The sequence below is a fragment of the Podarcis gaigeae genome (assembly GCF_964106915.1).
Source record: "Podarcis gaigeae genome assembly, chromosome: 6".
NCBI lineage: Eukaryota > Metazoa > Chordata > Lepidosauria > Squamata > Lacertidae > Podarcis > Podarcis gaigeae.
In genome coordinates, this window is record NC_139682.1 from 82,619,830 (window position 1) to 82,639,237 (window position 19,408).

Genomic DNA, 19,408 nt, shown 5'->3' on the forward strand with positions numbered 1-19,408 from the left:
GTTGGTCTGCCATAGTAAAAACAAAAAAAATTCCTTCCAGTAGCACCTTAAAGACCAACTAAGTTAGTTCTTGGTATGAGCTTTCTTCAGATATCTGAAGAAGTGTGCATGCACACGAAAGCTCATACCAAGAACTAACTTAGTTGGTCTTTAAGGTGCTACTGGAAGGAATAGTTTTTGTTCTGCCGTGTACCGCAGAAACATACTGATTCAAGTCTAAGTCCTACTTAGATCAGTGGAACTTCCTCACAGGAAAGTAGGTGTAAGATTGCAGCCTCGGAATACCTGTGCAGTACTACGTCTTTAGCTCTAGTTTGGAATGTGTCAAGGCAATCCCAGATCACTCCAGGCTGGTTCCACCTGGAATCATCTATGGCTACCAAAGAGGGAGGAGAGACTTTTGACTGCACCATCTCCTACATCCCCCAGACTCACCACCAACCACATATTTAATTTGGGTTTAAAGCATGTTGGGTGGAGTAGGCAGATGATGCCACCTACTACATGTTTAATTAGGGTTTGAAATATTCATTTTATATTGGGGACTGTGCAAGTCCCCCTATTCAGTTCAAGCCTCTCGTCAAGATCAGGCTGGGTCAAGAGCAGTTCAGGTCTGACTGGGGCCTAACTGGGATCACCAAATTGGGTCCCACATTGAATCAGAAGTGGTCTGCACAGCCCTACTTCACATGCTCAATCTTTGCCACCAATGCATGGGGTATAGAAATGAATATTTTCTCTTATATGAGACCCAGTCTCTTCTGCTCCTTCAGCTTCATCTAACTGATGCTTACAGATTCAGTAGCAGTCGAGTTAGATTACTATAAAGTGAATGAAGAAGAAGAAATAAAACTGGTATAAGATGAATTCAGTGGGGCAAATGTCGTTCTCACTCTACCAACACAAATTTCCACACATGGCTAATTTTCTTCTCTGTTTCTTGTTTGAGCTTTTCTATACAATTCCCCACCCCACTGCTGAAGGCAAAACAACAATGTTTTTCTTAGGTCCAACTTTAAAATATAAAATGAAAGTGACAGGTGTAAGATTACTATGAGTCTAGGAGAATTAGCCTGAACAGATTTGTTTGTAAGAAGATGGATGATAAGTACCTTGAAATCCCATTATCACTCCAATAGTCATAACCTGCAGAAACATCATTTATTGATGCAGCCTTCCTTAGAGGCTTTGAAATATTTGCATGGCTAGCAGTTGTGAATGAAAATGTATTATGATTTCACCAACCCATGCTCACACCTGTTTAGTAGCCAGTTTGGGGCTTTGTTTTCCATCCTCCCGATTTTATCAGTGCTCTTATTTTTATCACCATCTCATCTAAATGCACAGTTGACTGTGCAGTAAAGTCCCATGTGGATCAAATGAGACTTAACTATAGTTATTTATTTCCTTTCTTCCCTGCCTTCCTCAAGATCGTGGACCCAAGGGAAGTTTTAAATTCAGTACAGTGGTACCTCTGGTTAAGAACTTAATTCGTTTTGAAGGTCCATTCTTAACCTGAAACTGTTCTCAACATGAGGTACCACTTTAGCTAATGAGGCCTCCCGCTGCCGCCATTGCACAATTTCTGTTCTCATCCTGAAGCAAAGTTCTTAACCCGAGGTACTATTTCTGGGTTAGCAGAGTCTGTAACCTGAAGCATCTGTAACCCGAGGTACCACTGTAATGTAATCCATCAGTTTATATAGTAAACAAAAACAATCACTGACGAAACCATCATAAAAAGACATTGCAGCAACACAAATCAAAGCCATCCTTCACCCTGCTCCAAATACTTTCTGGGGGAGAAAAGGAAGCATCCATGTCACTCCAGGTGGTTTTTAAAGAGTGAATCACATTGACCTGAGAAAGTGAGTTCAACTGTTGAGTCACCACAGATAAGATCATACTCTTGGAAGCAACCAACTTAACTTCAAAAAGGGATGCTTCAAGGAATACGCTTCTCCTAAAAGATCCAGGGAGACTAGGATATTAATACGACACAGAACTTTTTCCTGGAGAGCATAGGTCGATAGTTTTCTCCCCACATCTCCTCACTGGCCCTTATGCTGCAGGAGGTAATTGCCAGTGGTCTTGTTATTGCCAATAGAAGGGGAATGCTAAGGGACATACCTTGTACATGGACTGAGGAAAATGGTTAGAGGAAACCACATTGGCTTGTTGGCTAGTTTCATTTAAACATAAATAAAAGGTGCTTGCTTTACCCAAACCTCCAGTTTTTTGAGACTTGATTTCCTTCTGAAGAGGCTCCCACACACCCCTGTCACCTTCAAAGCAAGGTACGGACAACAATAACCCCACCCATGACTATTTTGTATTTTCTCTCTCTGTGTTTTGATAATTTCCAAGTGAAATTTCTTTCCCCATTAATTGATGAAGAATGGGGAAAGCATGGATTAAATTTTCAGCACAGTACTGTAGAAAATGCCTCATGGGGCATTAGAACTCCTGCCAGATCAGCTAATAAACAAGAGAATTTTGCAGTACAAAAACCTCCTACTTTGTGCTTGTTGTTGTTTTGGAAGCCCAGCAAAGCATTCTGGTATTTGAGGCAACTAGGGACGGGCAATTCTGTCAATTTCAGTTTCTCTATTTTCCAATCTAAAGTTCAATTCTTCACATTTTTTTAAAAAAAAGATCATCAAAATTCATCATCAAATTTATCCTGGTCTACACATTTTTACATGCAACTTTTCCTAATCTACACAAAAAGAATGCATTTTTATTCATGCTGTTTTCAAGAAGATATGCATTTCTATGCCCACTTCAGGCTGGTATGTGCATTTTTGTGCTCATTCTTTGAATGGACTACATTGCAAAATTCAGAGAAATGTAAATTTTGAAGGATGTCTGTGATTCAGTTCGGTTTCCTATATTGTTCCAGGAAGCAGGCCCACCCTTAGATATGAACTGAAAGATATCCTCCTCCTCTGTCACCAGCCCAGGCAACAAGAAAACCATTCTATGAGCTCCATGTAGGATTCCCTGTGCCCAAGGAATGTTTGTGATGTTTTCAGAAATCTTTTTATTTTCCTCAGCTGCTTTGCCTGAGGTGGAACCCAGAGATTTGTCTTTAGTTTCACCAAATACAGATCCACCAGTTGCCAAGGCTGCTGTTCTGCACTGAAGCTCTTCTTAAAAAATATCTTGAACAGGAAATCTACAAGCCATTACAAAGGCCATTTTACTGCTGAGAGGTATATGGACCTCCCCTGCCAACCTAGCAGTTCAAAAGCACACCAGTGCAAGTAGATAAATAGGTACTGCTGTGGCAGGAAGGTAAACGGCATTTCCATGTGCTCTGGTTTCCGTCACGGTGTTCCATTGTGCCAGAAGCAATTTAGTCATGCTGCCACATGACCTGGAAAGCTGTCTGTGGACAAACGCCAGATCCTTCGGCCTGAAAGTGAAATAATAATAATAATAATAATAATAATAATAATAATAATAATAATTTATTATTTGTACTCCGCCCATCTGGCTGAGTTTCCCCAGCCACTCTGGGCAGCTTCCAACAAAGATTAAAAATATATTAAAATGTCACACATTAAAAACTTCCCTGAACAGGGCTGCCTTCAGATGTCTTCTAAATGAGCGCCGCAACCCCATAGTCACCTGTGACTGGACTTAAGCGTCCAGGGGTCCTTTACCTTTTTTACATGCACCTAGAAGGAGCATGTCTGTGAGGGCTCAAGAAGCTGTGTGGCAGTAGAATAGTGGGTGGAAGATTTTAAAACAAAGCTTCCCATTGAGATTTTGACATGTCTCGGAGAATCACGAACCACTTTGCTCTTGATGTATTCGTAACTGTGAACTAACTCTGCTGTTTAATTAGCTGTGGGAAAGTACCAAATCGTCTCTGAAGCTAAGGAAGATGCAGAACATCCTCCAGGCTCAACTTCACCAACTTTGGTGACGTGGAACCCACTCATTGGAAGCATCGCAGGGGCCAAAAAGCAGATCTGTTGATTATCAGCACAGGGATTCCGTTTTTAAGAAAATCTTGCAAAATCATCCTGAAATTGCAGGGGCTGCAGGAAACTGGCGTGAATCACAGAAAAGAGATGCTGTGCAAGATGAATGGATTTATGAAGTTTTCCTTTGTGCGTCTTACTGCTCCAATTCACCTGCATTTCTCAGTCGCTGTTAAAATCACAGCTTATGCTTGGTCTTAGCCAATGGTAATTTAAGAGCCCCGTTAAATTGCTTTGTTCATGTATTTAAGGAAAAGAAAGAAAGTGGTCAATTAATGAGCTGGGACTAAACAGTTTTGCAGCACATCCCCTCTAGATTTGTATTAATGCAGATCCAAATTGGGGGCAGGGATGAGGGGAATATCATCAGTTTCTATTAATACCCATTGTCCTAGCCGCTGTTCTCCAGTGCCATGAAACTTCACCTGTGCAGGCTTTAAAAAAGGGGGGGGTTAGGGGAAATGACCAAATGTGAGTGTAAAGCACCTGCTCTGCATACAAAAGTTCCAAGTGCAATCCAAACTATCTCCAATTAGAAGGATTCAGGTACCAAAGTAAGAAAAAGGAAGAGGTCAGGGACCCTGAAGAGTCACTGCACCAACCCTGATGTAGTACCTGGTGAAAGATATACACCTCCCAGACTGATCTGTAGATCTGAATTTAACCAATCCACCATGCAGTGACCAATTTGCATTCTTTTACACATCTTTATTTCCACCTACATCCTACAACATAGTAAAGGAAATGATGTTGTAAATATGACACCATTTGTTGCTGTTGTTTAGTCATTTAGTCATGTCCGACTTGTCGTGACCCCATGGACCAGAGCACGCCAGGCACTCCTGGCTTCCACTGCCACCGGCAGTTTGGTCAAACTCATGTTGGTAGCTTCGAGAACACTGTCCAACCATCTCATTCTCTGTCGTCCCCTTCTGCTTGTGCCCTCAATCTTTCCCAGCATCAGGGTCTTTTCCAGAGAGTCTTCTCTTCTCATGAGGTGGCCAAAGTACTGGAGACTCAGCTTCACGATCTGTCCTTCCAGTGAGCACTCAGGGCTGATTTCCTTCAGAATGGATAGGTTTGATCTTCTTGCAGTCCATGGGATTCTCAAGAGTCTCCTCCAGCACCATAATTCAAAAACATCAATTCTTTGGCGATCAGCCTTCTTTATGGTCCAGCTCTCACTTCCATACATCACTACTGAGAAAACCATAGCTTTAACTCTACAGACCTTTGCCAGTAAGATGATGTCTCTGCTTTTTAAGATGCTGTCTAGGTTTGTCATCACTTTTCTCCCAAGAAGCAGGCGTCTTAATTTCGTGACTCCTATCACCATCTGCAGTGATCATGGAGCCCAAGGATGTAAAATCTCTCACTGCCTCCATTTCTTCCCCTTCTATTTGCCAGGAGGTGATGGGACCAGTAGCCATGATCTTTGTTTTTTTTTTATGTTGAACTTCAGACCATAATACGTTTTTGTCCATGGAATTTTCTTGGCAGGGATACCGGAGTGGCATGCTGGTTCCTGCTCCAGGTGGATCACGTTTAGTCAAAACTCTCCACTATGACCTGCATGACTTGGGTGGCCCTGCACGGCATAGCTCATAGCTTCTCTGAATTATTCAAACCTCTTCACCATGACAAGGCAATGATCCATGAAGGAGAAATATGACACCATAGTAACATTCAAATTACACACAAATTACACACCCAAGTGCAGCAAAGCCCCTGGCCTCCAGGATGACTGCCATATCCTGGAGAGGCATTGTCGCTGTCCTACAACAGTACCCAAATGGGTGGTAAGCATCATTACACAACAGATGAAACATGCTTGAATTGTTTTTCAAAAGTTTCTTCTTTCTTTATGCTTCCACTGCCCCCTTATTTTTATTCAATGTTTCCCAGCTGCAACTGAGGCTAATAGTGCTCCCCAAGATGGCGGTATTGCCCATTTTGGGAAATACTGGTCCATCCCTGCATAGTACCTAATTTTTTTGAATGTTGGTGTCCCTATGCACTCTTATGATCACTTTGAATAAGACCTGCTATTCTTCCCTAGGGTAACCGGCTTCCCCTGACAGCCTTTGCCTTTCTTCTTTCCATCACAGAACGAAGGAATAGCTATGCAAGCTGCTATTTGTAATGCTAAAGAGAAATGGATGAGAATGTGCCTGAAAACCATTGTTCTTCTTGCTTAGGCTGTATCAAATTTGGAATGCAGAAATAAATTACCGAAGCTCAGAGTAAGCAATGGTACCTAGCACATTTCCAGGCAGTGCAGTACTATTTCAGTTTCAAAGTTCAGCAAATGTATTTTCCAGCAGAGACAGGTAAATCAGTCAGGTTCCTATTCATAGCAGTTTCCTGCATGTTCACTCACAAATCTATTCCATTCCTGCATCAGTGTGATAATTATTTATTGTTCAAGTCTACACACAAATCACATATAAATATGGGTGTTAAACTAATTTTCTCCTGAAACGAACTTTTATAAACAGTTTTCTTTTGCATTTGGCTACCTTTTTCTTGCTAGCCAAGATCTCTGATGGAATATTAGGAAGTGTAGAACCAGGATGATCTAAGAAAGCCTCAAAGTATGTGGAGGCACAGATCAGAATTCAAAAGAATGAATTCCACGAGCATCCTTAATTCACAAGAAGATTTATATATGAAGATTTGCAGTTTTATAGCCCTATTCAAAGGGTTCCAGATGTGTAACAGCTGAATTGACTCCTTCATCACCAGTGAACTTTCCGTCTTTAGTCAAATAAATTAAAACAATGTAGGAAAAACAGAAATGTTAACTGTGGAAAATGAAAGTTGCCCCATCTTCTCTCTCTCATATTCTGTAGTCCTATTAATTTTTTTTATGCAACCCAGGTGAGTCAAGAGAATCCATTAGCTGTGGGCACAAAGTACTCTAGCACAAACAAACAAATCACATAACGCACACATAAAAGTGAAAGACTGCCTTTGTGTCCCATTCATTTATATCACATGCAACACAAATCACAACCGAACACCATTTGAGCTATTTTCCTACTGAAAGGAAACATTCTACAGAAAACCAAATGGTGGAACAGGCTTCAACTATTATAGGCTTAGTACTGCCCCACCCCCTCCAGCAGTATGTCTTTATGCCAACATATCTCCTTTTACTTATAGCAGCTTTACCTCAGTGTTGCAGCATTTGGATTCTCTACATCAATTACAAGCAGAGGAAACAGGGAGGCAGCAATCTAGGGAATTGGTTCAGCCTGGACACTGAAATCCAGCTCCAAGGGCTTTCTGGCGGTTCCCTCATTGCGAGAAGTGAAGTTACAGGGAACCAAGCAAAAGGGACTTCTCGCCTTGTGGAACACCCTCCCATCAGATGTCAAAGAAATAAACAATTACCTGACTTTTAGAAGATATCTGAAGGCAGCCCTGTATAGGGAAGTTTTTAATGTTTTATGCTTTGTTGTGCTTAGTTTTCTTCGACATTTAACAGCTGAAAAAGTTACATGGGCCAGCCTCACAACTAAGCTTTGAAAAGACCAATGCCCATCTATTGGAATGAAATTCTTCTATAAACTGCCTGTCTCTTAATCCTCAGCTTTTGTTTGATATCCCTGTTTGTTCGTTAGACTTCTTAAAACAATTTCCCCTCAATTCTTGCAAGGTGGGGAGCTCCTTTTCCTATTTAAAAGACTAGCAGAGAATGTGAAGTACAGAATCTGTTGCAGGAGACCTTAAAAAATAAATAAATCCGGATGCATCCAGGCAGATTTCCTTTTCTCTGTCGGGATGGTATCCAAAGAAAATGATTAAAAATAAATGGCCATCAAGATACCACCCAGGTAATTCTTCTTTTCAGTGAGAGCAAAACCTCAGACGTAAAGATAGATACAAATCTCTGAAGGGTTGTCATAGTAATCGACGCACCAAAAGTAATATTTCTACACCTGGAACTTTTTTCTTCCTTTTTTTTACAAGAGAAGAAGAAAAATGATTTGAGTTTCTAATCACAGCAGGAGACTTGGGTGGAATGGGAGGTTGACTGTCTTCCTCCACAACCACCTGCTTTTGAGAAAAGAGGAGAAAATCTTGCACAATGAGGATGATTTCAGAAAGCATTTCAATGTGGTTCTTGGGTGCTGGCTTTACCTGTGATGTTAAAAGAGATAGAAAACCTTTTATTTCCTGGCAGGGCACCTTACTTTTCTTTTCTGCCACCCAAAGTGAATGGAGCGAAAAGTGCTGGAGAGACTGGGACGCAATTTTTCAATCACTCACGAGCTTATCTGGTGACTTTGAGCCAGCCAGTCTTCCTTGTTCTAGCCTACCTCACAGGGCTACTGAGAGGATAAAATAAGGTAAGTCCCATGGACTTCTTTGGTGAAATTGTTAGGAAGTGAATATGATTAACATTTTTAATCTGTTTGCCCTCAATGAATGTCTGTGCAATGGAAAGCTCAGAGGTTTGTGTGAGGTGTCACCTGATGACTAAGAGTGGGAGGGAAAAAGTGTATATCTCTGGTTCAAACTAGGAATGTACAGTGGTATCTCAGGTTACATACGCTTCAGGTTTCATACGCTTCAGGTTACAGACTCCACTAACCCAGAAATAGTGCTTCAGGTTAATAACTTTGCTTCAGGATGAGAACAGAAATCATGTTCCGGCAGCACAGCGGCAGCTTGAGGCCCCATTAGCTAAAGTGGTGCTTCAGGTTAAGAACAGTTTCAGGTTAAGTACGGACCTCGGGAATGAATTAAGTACTTAACCCGAGGTACCACTGTACAAACTTGCCCCAATCCATTCTAACTATCGTTTGTATCCAGTACTTTTGGTTCTGCTGCAATTGTATTATTTTGCACAAGCTTTTGTTCCATTTCAACATCCACCGATGTGGAAATATACCTATTTTTTATGTAACATAGTGCCCAATGCACACATATTTCTCAGTTGTCAACAAATATTTACAGATCAGTTACCTTGCTTGTGTGTTTCCTTTTCCAGTTCATAAATTTGCAGTTCGCAGGCCTTGTTAGTCTTTGTTACCCAAAACAACAGAGTCCTGTGGTGCCCTACAGGCAAAGTGAATGAAGGAGTTAATGGACCATCACAAAGCCATCCATGGCTGTAATCCTAAAAATGTCTACTTAGCTGTCAGTCCCATTGAATTAAAGAGTGCCAAGGTGAGTCTTGTTAGGATTGCTATCTATCTGGGTGGCTTGATTTCATTCCTTAATTCATTTTCTTTGTAGGCTGCTTTTCTACAAAGATATCATGCTCAAAGCAGCTTACAACAAAGAAACAGGGATGTATTAAAACATCATCATCATTTATTATACCCCACCCATCTGGCTGGGTTTCCCAACAGAATTTTCATAGAATCAATCATTAAAAACTTCCCCAAAGGGGGCTGCCTTCAGATGTCTCCTAAAAGTCGGATAGTTGTTTATTTCCTTGACATCTGATGGGAGAGCATTCCACAGGGGGGCGCCACCACTGGGAAGGCCCTCTGCCTTGTTCCCTGTAACATCACTTCTCACAGGGAGGGAACGGCCAGAAGGCCCTCACCTCTGTACCTTAGTGTCTGGGCTAAACGATGGGGGTTTATGACCAGGGTTGCTGTGCGTAAGAGAAACCTGGTGGACAAGCAGCGGCAAGATCCAGCCCATCTGCTTCATCCAACCAAGTCTCTGTTACACATGTCAGATCAAGTCCTCCATCCACGATCAAGTCATGGATGGCAGTGATCTTATGAATAATTGACGTGGCATTGCACAGCAGCACCTTGTGGTCATGTGGGTCTCCCTTGTTGATTCCAGACCCAGAGGCAGGGATAGTCTTCAAACAACGACTAAACCTGCCTTCTCGGTTATGACATGGTCTGGTCTTAGCGTAACTCCTCGTCCAGCCCATGATCACTGAGACTGGGTGTCCCAGTGCATTCCCCCCCCCCACTGTGGAACCTGCCCCAGACATTCTGTTGGCTGGGCCCCACTGCCAGGCAGCCCTTACCCTCTCCCCTTGAGAACAAAGTATAAACAATACAATAGGCAATAAAACAGATGGGGGGGGGAATACAATTATACCAAAACTGTCAGGAGTACAGGTTCTCAGCTTGATAACACAGTAAGCGTAGGTCAGGCACATAAAACTCCCAAGAGACTGCGATCTACTCCCAGTATTAAAAAAATGGCAGTGATCTACCCATTGTTATTGCCCAGAGCTGTTGAGCTTTTGTTAGCTTTTTTTTTTTTTTTTTTTGGAAGGAGGTGCAAAACAATTTCTAAGCTTCTTTTGGGGATCACCACAGAACACCCCATGATCAACCTGCTACATCCCCACGATCGACCACTAAATTGTGATCGTCCTGTTGTACATGCCTGGTGTAGGTAATTAAAAAGAAGCATTATTGTCAAAAACAACGGGTAGCTCCAGATGGCTTAAACAAAGCATCCAGCATCATTAGTCAGATGACCCTTCTAAAAAGTCATTCTGGGATCTACAGAAGATATTCAACTTACGACTCTTACGTCTTTGGTTTTTCTTCCTGTCTAGCAACAGCCCCCGCCCCCCATTTGCTGGCTTTTGGGACTTATTGGCTTAACTCCAACCTGATTTGGTTCCGACAGATTATCTCCTTGCCTGTTCGTGCCTAATTGATCTTCCAGAGAGCTTTGGCTGCATTCCAGCCCACTCTCTGTCGTTCCCTCGGTAACCGGCATTCCAAAGCCCGTGGCAGTTGCACTGGGCACTGTTCAGCCAGCTGCAGATCTAACTCTCTCTGTTCTGCAGCTGGCTGTGGAGTTTCACTAGGAGCTGGCTCATTCCTGACAAAAACTAAACCAATCCCAGCAAACATCCAACCCACCAGGAACAGAGCAAAAAAACAAAAATGCCACCAACTGCGTAAGAACGTTGCAAAACACATGGGCAGTTGGAGCAGGGAAGCAACAGCAGAACACCCCCATCACTTCCCCAGGAGTTCACTCCAGTGAGTCCAGCCCCATGCAATGGGCCCTGCAGTCCTCTCTGCAGCAGATGGTTCCTTGGCTTCCCGGGGTAAGTAAGCACCTGGAAGTGTGAGGGCCTGGGCCCCACCCACTAGGCCAGCTGATGAAGGCCTTGAAAGGGAGCAGGCCCTGCAGTCCTCCCCACTGCCGATAGCATTGCAAATCAACTGGAAATGGAACATCCCAAAAAATTACTGTACTTTTCCATGTATAAGACTAGGGGGTTTTTTACTCAAAAATAATGTTAATAAACGGGGCTCATCTTATACACAGGCAGTGCGTTGTGGGGGAGGGTGATTGGTTGCAGCTCTGAGCCGCAGCTTGTCAGCGGTGATTTGATGGGTGATTGGTTGCTGCGGCAAGGGCTGCCGTGGATTGGGTGCTGCTGTGGCAGTTGGGCGTTCGAATTCCGGCTGCTGTTGGCGAGCAGGCAGACGACAGTTGGCTTCTGCGACGAGCAATTCTGAGCGTTTGTCATCCAGGTTAGTGATTTTCTGCATTCCGTCCCCCCCCCCCCAAAAAAATCAACAACTCTGGACCATATCTCCCTATTTTCTTAAATTTGAGTCTCCCAAAAAAGGGGGGTGTCTTATACATAGGTGTGTGTTATACACGAAAAAATATGGTACATTCCAATACTATAAATATAACAAGATTACAGTGGTACCTTGAGTTAAGAACTTAATTAGTTCTGGAGGTCCGTTCTTAACCTGAAACTGTTCTTAACTTGAGGTATCACTTTAGCTAATGGGGCCTCCTGCTGCCGCAGCACCGCCACCGCCCAATTTCTGTACTCCTCCTGAAGCAAAGTTCTTAACCCGAGGTACTATTTCTGGGTTAGTGGAGTCTGTAACCTGAAGCATCTGTAACCTGAAGCGTCTGTAACCCGAGGTACCACTGTACTTAAAAAGCATGCAGCACCCCCCCCCAAAAAGCATGCAAAAATAACAAGGGATTTCTCTTTAGTCCTAGAAACGCCCCTCCCTTGATGTTCCCTATTGCCCTCTCCTTCAGCAGTTTCTTATAAGGCTTCCAAAGCAAAGGGTGGGGGGGGGGAGCTAAAAACACCCCTCTCAAGATGTTGCTCCATGAGGTTTTCAGTGCAAGCTTGCCGTCCTTTCGCATTCTCTTTACTCAAGCATCAAGGAGGGACCACTTAGCACTCAAAATTTTGCTCGGTGTCCTGGATTATATGGATTTCTGTGGGCAAATCACACTTTTTACACTTTCCTTTGCTCACTGTACTGCCACTGAACCACTTCTAAATCCTTCTCTTAATTGCGCACTTTATTCCGGACATGCATATTCTATACAGGAAATGGCCCTGTGTGTTCATCTGCTGAAGTATAACATTCATGTTAATTTATGTTGAAATGTTTGTAGTAAAGGGGTGGAATTCAACGTTGTGCTATTTTAAAACAAGTGGGTGGAGAGCACAAGGTATGATCATGTTGCTAATGAATTTGATAGAACAAATCCCAGTTTTTCTTCCCCACCTCACCCCCTGGTTCCATGGCACATTTTTAAAATTATGCAATAGAACAATTTTGTGATAATCTTTGAAAAAAACATATATTTCTTTCCTGACCATTCATTTTCAGATAAGACGTTTGCATGAAAATTATGTTGCACATTTGATATACATATCTTCTCCAGAGACGAGTTTAATCCAAAGCTGCCAGAACTGCACAAATGTAGGTTAGTCACAAATATCTGAAATAATTTGAATGAAAAATTGATGGCTGTCTGGTAAAGAGTTATAGAAATCACGGAGAAAGAAATGTAGGTTAGCCTAGACTGCTAAACAATCTACTTTTTCTCCTCCACAATGATTCCCCCCCCAAAAAAAAACCCACACACATTAAAAATGCTTACATTGGGAAAGAAATTAAAAGTTTCCTGATCCCCAGAAGTAAAGCCTTTCATAGGAACAAACTTCCTGAGAAAACTGGCAACGAACATGGTGCCAGCAGAGATTCATAGATGACCTATGAGTATGTAAAAGAGTTTGCATGGATGCTTTTCCACAGCAGGAGTTCATACCACCAAAGATATGAGGAAAGCCACCTTTAAAAACAAACAGCAGCTTCTCTCTTCGGCAATAAGCTTTCCATGCTGTTTTTTTTTACAGAAGTCTTGCATGAAATGACACACAAGGTTCTGATGGCACATGCAGTCTCTTCTACTGTAACATAATCACACTTAACCTAAGGTTACCAGATGTCCCTGTTTCCCGGGGACAGACTCCTGATTTACAAATCAGTCCCCTGACAAAATCCATCTTCTTTAGTAGGAAGTTGAAAAGTGTCCCCGGATTCATTGAAAAAAATCTGGTAACCTTCACCCCCACCCAATGAAGCTGCATTCTAGGCCAAATTAGGTCCTGGAATGCCTTTGCCCATGGCTGGTGAGGAGAAATGGTGGACAAGAGTTTTTGCACATGTCATGATCTCCATGGATCCCCATGGGAATGGGAGGGAGTAGAAGCTTCCCACACTGGAGTTCAGGAGCATTTTACCCCATGAGCTTCCCACCCACCCTTAAGTTAGCCTTCACTGAGCTATTTGGGTCACTGGTGGACTAGGGCTGGAAACCATTCCTCCCCTCCCAACCAGGTTTGCACTAGGTTGGGGTTTCCTTGCTTTTCCCCCAGTGAAAATTATGAATTTCTTTCGTTGGGTGGAAGATTGTTGTCTTTCTACAGTTGCTGGATACATATTCCCTCATTCCCTTTCATTGCTGCTGCCACCATATGAACATGGGGCATTAGCGTTTTGAAGAAAACTGTAGATTCATTTCAGTGTTTGTGAAGAGCAGCTTCCATTCTTCTGTCTCTTGATTATGGACCTGAATGTAGCTGACTTGGGGTATGTTGGAAATTAAAGCATTAAAATCTATACCGTGTGGGGATAAGACCATTCAGAAAATGGCTACCTTCCTCTCTCAATATCACCAAAAGACACACTAATAAACTGTTTACTTCTCCTTTTTCCCTGATCCCTGTCTGATGCTTTCCTTCCTCCTTGCTAGCTTCTCCTCCCTTCCCCGCCAGTTACTCTTACCCTACTTCCTTTTGCTCTGTTTTCTTTCCCCCGTCACCCCTTCCCCCTCCCACATCCTTACCCAAGCAAGTGATGATACTTCTCTATGGGAACCACTCGACTCTCATCCTTTTGAGGAGACAGCCATTTTAGAATCCTCCTCAAATGCATTGCCCAGCATCAAGTTGGACTTCTGAATTTTTGGGATTCCAAAATAACCACCGCCTCATGGGGCTAGAAATACAGCTCATATAGAAGCACAAGTGGCACTGTGGTCTAAACCACTGAGCCTCTTGGGCTTGCCAATCAGAAGGTCGGCAGTTCGAATCCCCATGTCGGGGTGATCTCCCATTGCTCTGTCCCAGCTCCTGCCAACCTAGCAGTTGGAAAGCATGCCAGTACAAGAAGATAAATAGGTACTGCTGTGACAGGAAGGTAAACGGCATTTCTATGCACTCTGGTTTCCATTACGGTGTCCCGTTGCACCAGAAGTTGGCCACATGACCCAGAAAGCTGTCTGTGGACAAACGCCGGCTCCCTTGGCCTGAATGTGAGATGAGCCCCAACCCCATAGTCACCTTTGACTGGATTTAACCATCCATGGGTCCTTTACTTTTACTAGAACTGCCACCATCCACTTGAGTGACATACACGCTGTAAAATCCCATTTTACAGTAAGTCTTTTTTAAAAAAAGAAATGCAAAAGGACCTGTGAGAATAAAAGCAATCGAAAAGAAGGCAGGGTGGGGTATGAGGACATTTATTTGTGTTTTTATTTTGAGCATGCATGTGTAACGACTGATGGTCCAGTGCAAGTATAGCTCGGCAATTCAATTAAAGTGCCATTTCTAGAAACTCACACACCTGCTGATTTCTATTTATATTTAGGGATAATTAATAAACTACCCTGCAGAGAGTGTCTGTCGCAGATGGGAAGTAAAGAAAGGCCATGTTTTCACTAGAATGGCAAAGCAGGACAAAGCCATACCCGACATTCCCCTTCGATGCTGAAACCAGGTCTGCTGCCAGGGCAGAGGTTGCAGATGAGGAAATATGTTCCCCATTTCCTTTGCTGTCAGTGATTAATCTTACTGTGGGCAGTACTGCTTTGCCCCTATTATATTCTGAAAGGTTACAGTGAGTTTAATAAGTCTTCTATCAAATGAAAGCGGTTTCAACAGGAGAAAATACTCAAATATTCTCAACACAAAGAACAGGCAACCACTCCCACCCCCAATTTACACGGGGTTATGTTCTGAGGTGGCGCTGTGGGTTACACCACAGAGGCTAGGACTTGCCGATCAGAAGGTCGGCGGTTTGAATCCCTGCGACGGGGTGAGCTCCCCTTGCTCGGTCCCTGCTCCTGCCAACCTAGCAGTTCGAAAGCATGTCAAAGTGCAAGTAGATAAATAGGTACCGCTCCAGCGGGAAGGTAAACGGTGTTTCTGTGTGCTGCTCTGGTTCGCCAGAAGTGGCTTAGTCATGCTGGCCACATGACCTGGAAGCTGTATGCCGGCTCCCTCGGCCAATAAAGCGAGATGAGCGCTGCAACCCCAGAGTCGGTGATGACTGGACCTAATGGTCAGGGGTCCCTTTACCTATGTTCTGAGGTACTGTAAGAGCCATTGAGAAAACCTTCAAACACCCTGTTCCGCCCCTTTTTTGTGATGTATTTGTGACATTTTGGGGTCAATTCTGGGTTCAGCGTGATGCCGTATGAGCGATTGTGCACATATTGAACGTGCGTAAATTGGGGAACTGAATCATCACAAGTGATAATTGTTTGCATGGGCTTGCCACCATAGCAAAGAGGATTTTTGAGCCCTCACAGCCTGAACAAGACCGGTCCAGCCGAGCTTACTACAGGGATGTGAATATCAGGGCTTTCTCTTTCTTTCTAACATGTGCTAGTGTGAATGGAACAATGAGACAGGCCCAAGCTGATTTTTCTCAGATGCAGGAAATTGTTTTCCGGTTGCACTGCTCATTTTTTCCATGAGTGTGTTGCTTCTGCTGCCACCACCAGGACCACCACAACTTTCTCCAGGCCTCACTCTAGCAACAGCCAAGGGAGTGCTTCCTCAGAACAACGTGCTCTGGAGAACGCAGTTGTGAGAGTGCCTGTGGCACTGTGGGTTTCCACAACCACTAGTTTAAATTTAAGGGAGGTAGGGAGTTGAAAGTCACTGACTAACTTAGAGGTGTTAAGCTTTCTTTCTAAATCTATAGCATTTTCATTGCTAAGGCAAACCACATCAGGGCACAGGGGGCTCTCTCAGCTATTTTACCCAGAATGCCTCACTCTGAGGGAGACTGCAGCTCCTTCCAAGGCTAGCATCACTTGCTTCAGAAATGGTGAGAACAGCAACAAGAGGCAGAACCCCCCACTTGCACTCCTCCCATGTTGGCTTAGGGCAGGCATCCCCAACCTTTGGCCCTCCAGATGTTTTGGCCTACAACTCCCATGATCCCTAGCTAACAAAACCAGTGGTCAGGGATGATGGGAATTGTAGTCCAAGACATCTGGAGGGCCAAAGGTTAGGGCTTATCTTAAGTAAGAGGGGTTCTGGTTTGCAAACATTTTACTGGCTGAAACTTTATATACTGAGCTGCACCCTAACCATTGTTTTCTCACTTGTCATTTTTAATGGCATACACGTTGGCACCATTGGAGCCCCTGTGTTAAGCCCTGAATGAATTCTCAAAGCTTGTCTGTGGTGCAAGGTGTCCATCCATAGACTCAATAAAGCAGACTCCATTAATCTTATCAAATTGGTTCATGTGGAATTGTACTCTGAAGTGTTTGTTTAAAACAGGGGAGTGTGGCAGGGGGCGAAACCTCTGAATGCCTCAGTTTCCGTGGAGAGATATATTTATTATCAAGCCACTTTCTCCAGAGTAATCCTGTTGAACTCGGTAATGCTACCCTTACGTAAGCAATCTGTAGGTTGCAGCCTACAATGTCTGCTTCCACTCTTTATTAGGCCAGGGTCCCTCATCAGTATTCCTTCCTGCGCTTGTTCCTCCTTTTAAGACAGTTTCTTGGAAGTCTTCACAAAGGACAGTTACACAGTGTGCAGGCAGCTTGTTCATCTTTGGATTCTGTCCACCTGGCCTGCCCCCCTTCCCGCCCACAGAAGCACAATGGGAACTGCACAAGTTCGGCTTTTTTCAAAGCTATTCTGCTACGTGTGAAAGAGAAAGTCGGATTTGCCAATGTTCCTTTTCAGTCTCCATCACAACTGCCTTGCCTCTCTCTCCCCCCCCCCCTTTTATTGTGGCTGCCTCTGACACTTAGCCACATCGTTCTGAAGTTGTTCCTCTTCTTCCTCTGCCTTGTTGTATTCTACACTTTTGGCTTTTCGAGATAAGGGCATCTTCTGAGCTGCAGCAGCATCCCATTTGCAGGAGAGTGCCTTGCGGAAGTGTGTGCAGTGCGGAAATCATATCCACTCAGCTGTGCACTCAGAAACGGAGAGACTTTGCTAGGTCACTCAACAAAGCTGATCCCCCTCCCCCCGCTGGCAAAAAAATGCACTCTTCCCCCCTCCATCCTTTGTTTCCAGGTCTGTGGGGTGTGTGTGGGCGTGGGGGTGTTTGTACATGTTCTATTTTCCTTGCTACCACTTGGTTCAATTGATCCACCTAACAACAATAGAGAGAATGCTGTTCTTATGTTTCTTTCTTTGGATCAAGAGAGCTGTGTTGTGTAGTGGTTAGAGCAGAGCTTTCCCAACTGTGTGTCGCGACATGTTAGTGTATTGGCTGCAGCGCATGAATGTGTTGCATGATTGCTCCCTGTACTCCTCCTGAGGCTGGAAAGGGCGCTGTGGTCTAAACCACAGAGCCTAGGGCTTGCCGATTGGAAGGTTGGCAGTTCGAATCCCCGTGACGGGGTGAACTCCCGTTGCTCGGTCCCTGCTCCTGCCAACCTAGCAGTTCGAAAGCACGTCAAAGTGTAAGTAGATAAATAGGTACCACTCCAGCGGGAAGGTAAACAGCATTTCCGTGCGCTGCTCTGGTTCGCCAGAAGCCTACTGTAGAGGGGGTGTGGTGTCTAGCCTCCAATGTTCGCAATGTTCGCAAGGCTAGACACCACACCCCCTCTACAGTATTTATAGGAACTCAAACATTGAGATCCCGCTCTGTTCCAGTAACAAGAAGCCGAAAGCACCAGCCTGAAGATGACGAGTGAGACCTCGTCGAAACGTCGCCTAGACACCCCAACTTTTACACGGGAAGACACCCGAGGACACCAAAACCTGCATTCCTGTACCCGTGAAAATCTACGAAAGCATATATATATATATATATATATATATATATATATATATATATATAAAATAATAATAATATTTATTAATGTTTTAAAGGTTACAAAAAGAAAAAAAATAGAAAACACCATATTAAACAAAAACAAACCAACACATCACAATAAGGAAAAAGGAAAAAGGAAAAAGAAAAAAAAACAGAAAAATAAAACAATTAAAAAACACAACAAACCTTGCGTGTGTAGGTCCCCAGGCCACCCCTCAAATAACTTCACACATAACACGTAATTTAGTTTTGGTTTTTGGGCACTATTTTGGCCACAACTTTATTAAAATACAAAATCAGTGAGTGGTTGTTTAGACATTGGTTATGACTATCTGTCCCCCCGCCTGGGACAGAACTGACATCCCGAGGTCTGATCGGTAGCCAGTAGAAGAGAAAGTCAAACTGGGGGTCATTTGAGCAAAACGTCGGACCCACACCACTCACCCCAGCAGCTCCCCGAAAGCTTGCCGGCCCAGATCCTATGACAAGGATTCCCATGACAGGGATTGGGCGGCCCTGGTCCCATGACAGGGATTGGACGAAATCATGGCAAGCCCCAATTACTGTACTGCTAACTGTAGCAGGCTTAGGCTTGAATGATATGTGCAGGCCGTGAAGGCCTCCATGCTTCTGCTCTCTGCCTTTTTTGTCTCATTGCAATACAGTGGTGCCCCGCAAGACGGAAAACCCGCAAGACGAAAGGGTTTTCCGTTTGCGAGTTGCTTCGCAAGACGAATTTCCCTATGGGCTTGCTTCGCAAGAAGAAAGCCCATAGGGAAATCTCCGGGGACCTCTTTTAAATGCTGGCGGTGGGGAGCAAAGCCTTCCCCCCCCCTCCGGCCTTCAGAAGAGGTCCAGGAAGGCCGGCGGGGGCCGAAAGGCTTTGCTCCCCACCGCCAGCATTTTAAAAGCGGTCCGGGATAGCAGGGAAGCGCTTCCCGCTATCCCGGACGGCTTTTGAAGGCAGACGGGGGGGGAGCAAAAACCTTTGCCCCCCGCCAGCCTTAAGAAGAGGTCCTGGATCTTAAAATGCTGGCGGGCAGCAGTGCTGCC

The 19,408-nt window shown here is 44.0% G+C and overlaps 2 long non-coding RNA genes across 4 annotated transcripts in view; one reads left to right on the forward strand and one right to left on the reverse strand.

The window, feature by feature from the left end:
• LOC310847542 overlaps positions 1-11,388 on the reverse strand; it is a 59,529-nt gene extending 48,141 nt beyond the window's left edge. The window contains exons 1-3 of one of the 3 annotated variants that reach the window (XR_014565885.1): positions 11,059-11,388; positions 8,967-9,059; positions 3,257-3,418 (exon numbers count right to left, since the gene is read on the reverse strand). This is a non-coding gene — a long non-coding RNA (uncharacterized lncRNA). Of the gene's footprint in view, positions 1-3,256; positions 3,419-8,966; positions 9,060-11,058 lie in introns of those variants that run through there. The other 2 variants (XR_014565883.1, XR_014565884.1) reach the window with 2 other exon arrangements.
• Positions 10,740-19,408, forward strand: part of LOC310847533 — a 28,709-nt gene continuing 20,040 nt past the window's right edge. Inside the window, exons 1-2 of the long non-coding RNA XR_014565869.1 lie at positions 10,740-11,046; positions 12,599-12,695. This is a non-coding gene — a long non-coding RNA (uncharacterized lncRNA). The remainder of the gene's footprint in view (positions 11,047-12,598; positions 12,696-19,408) is intronic.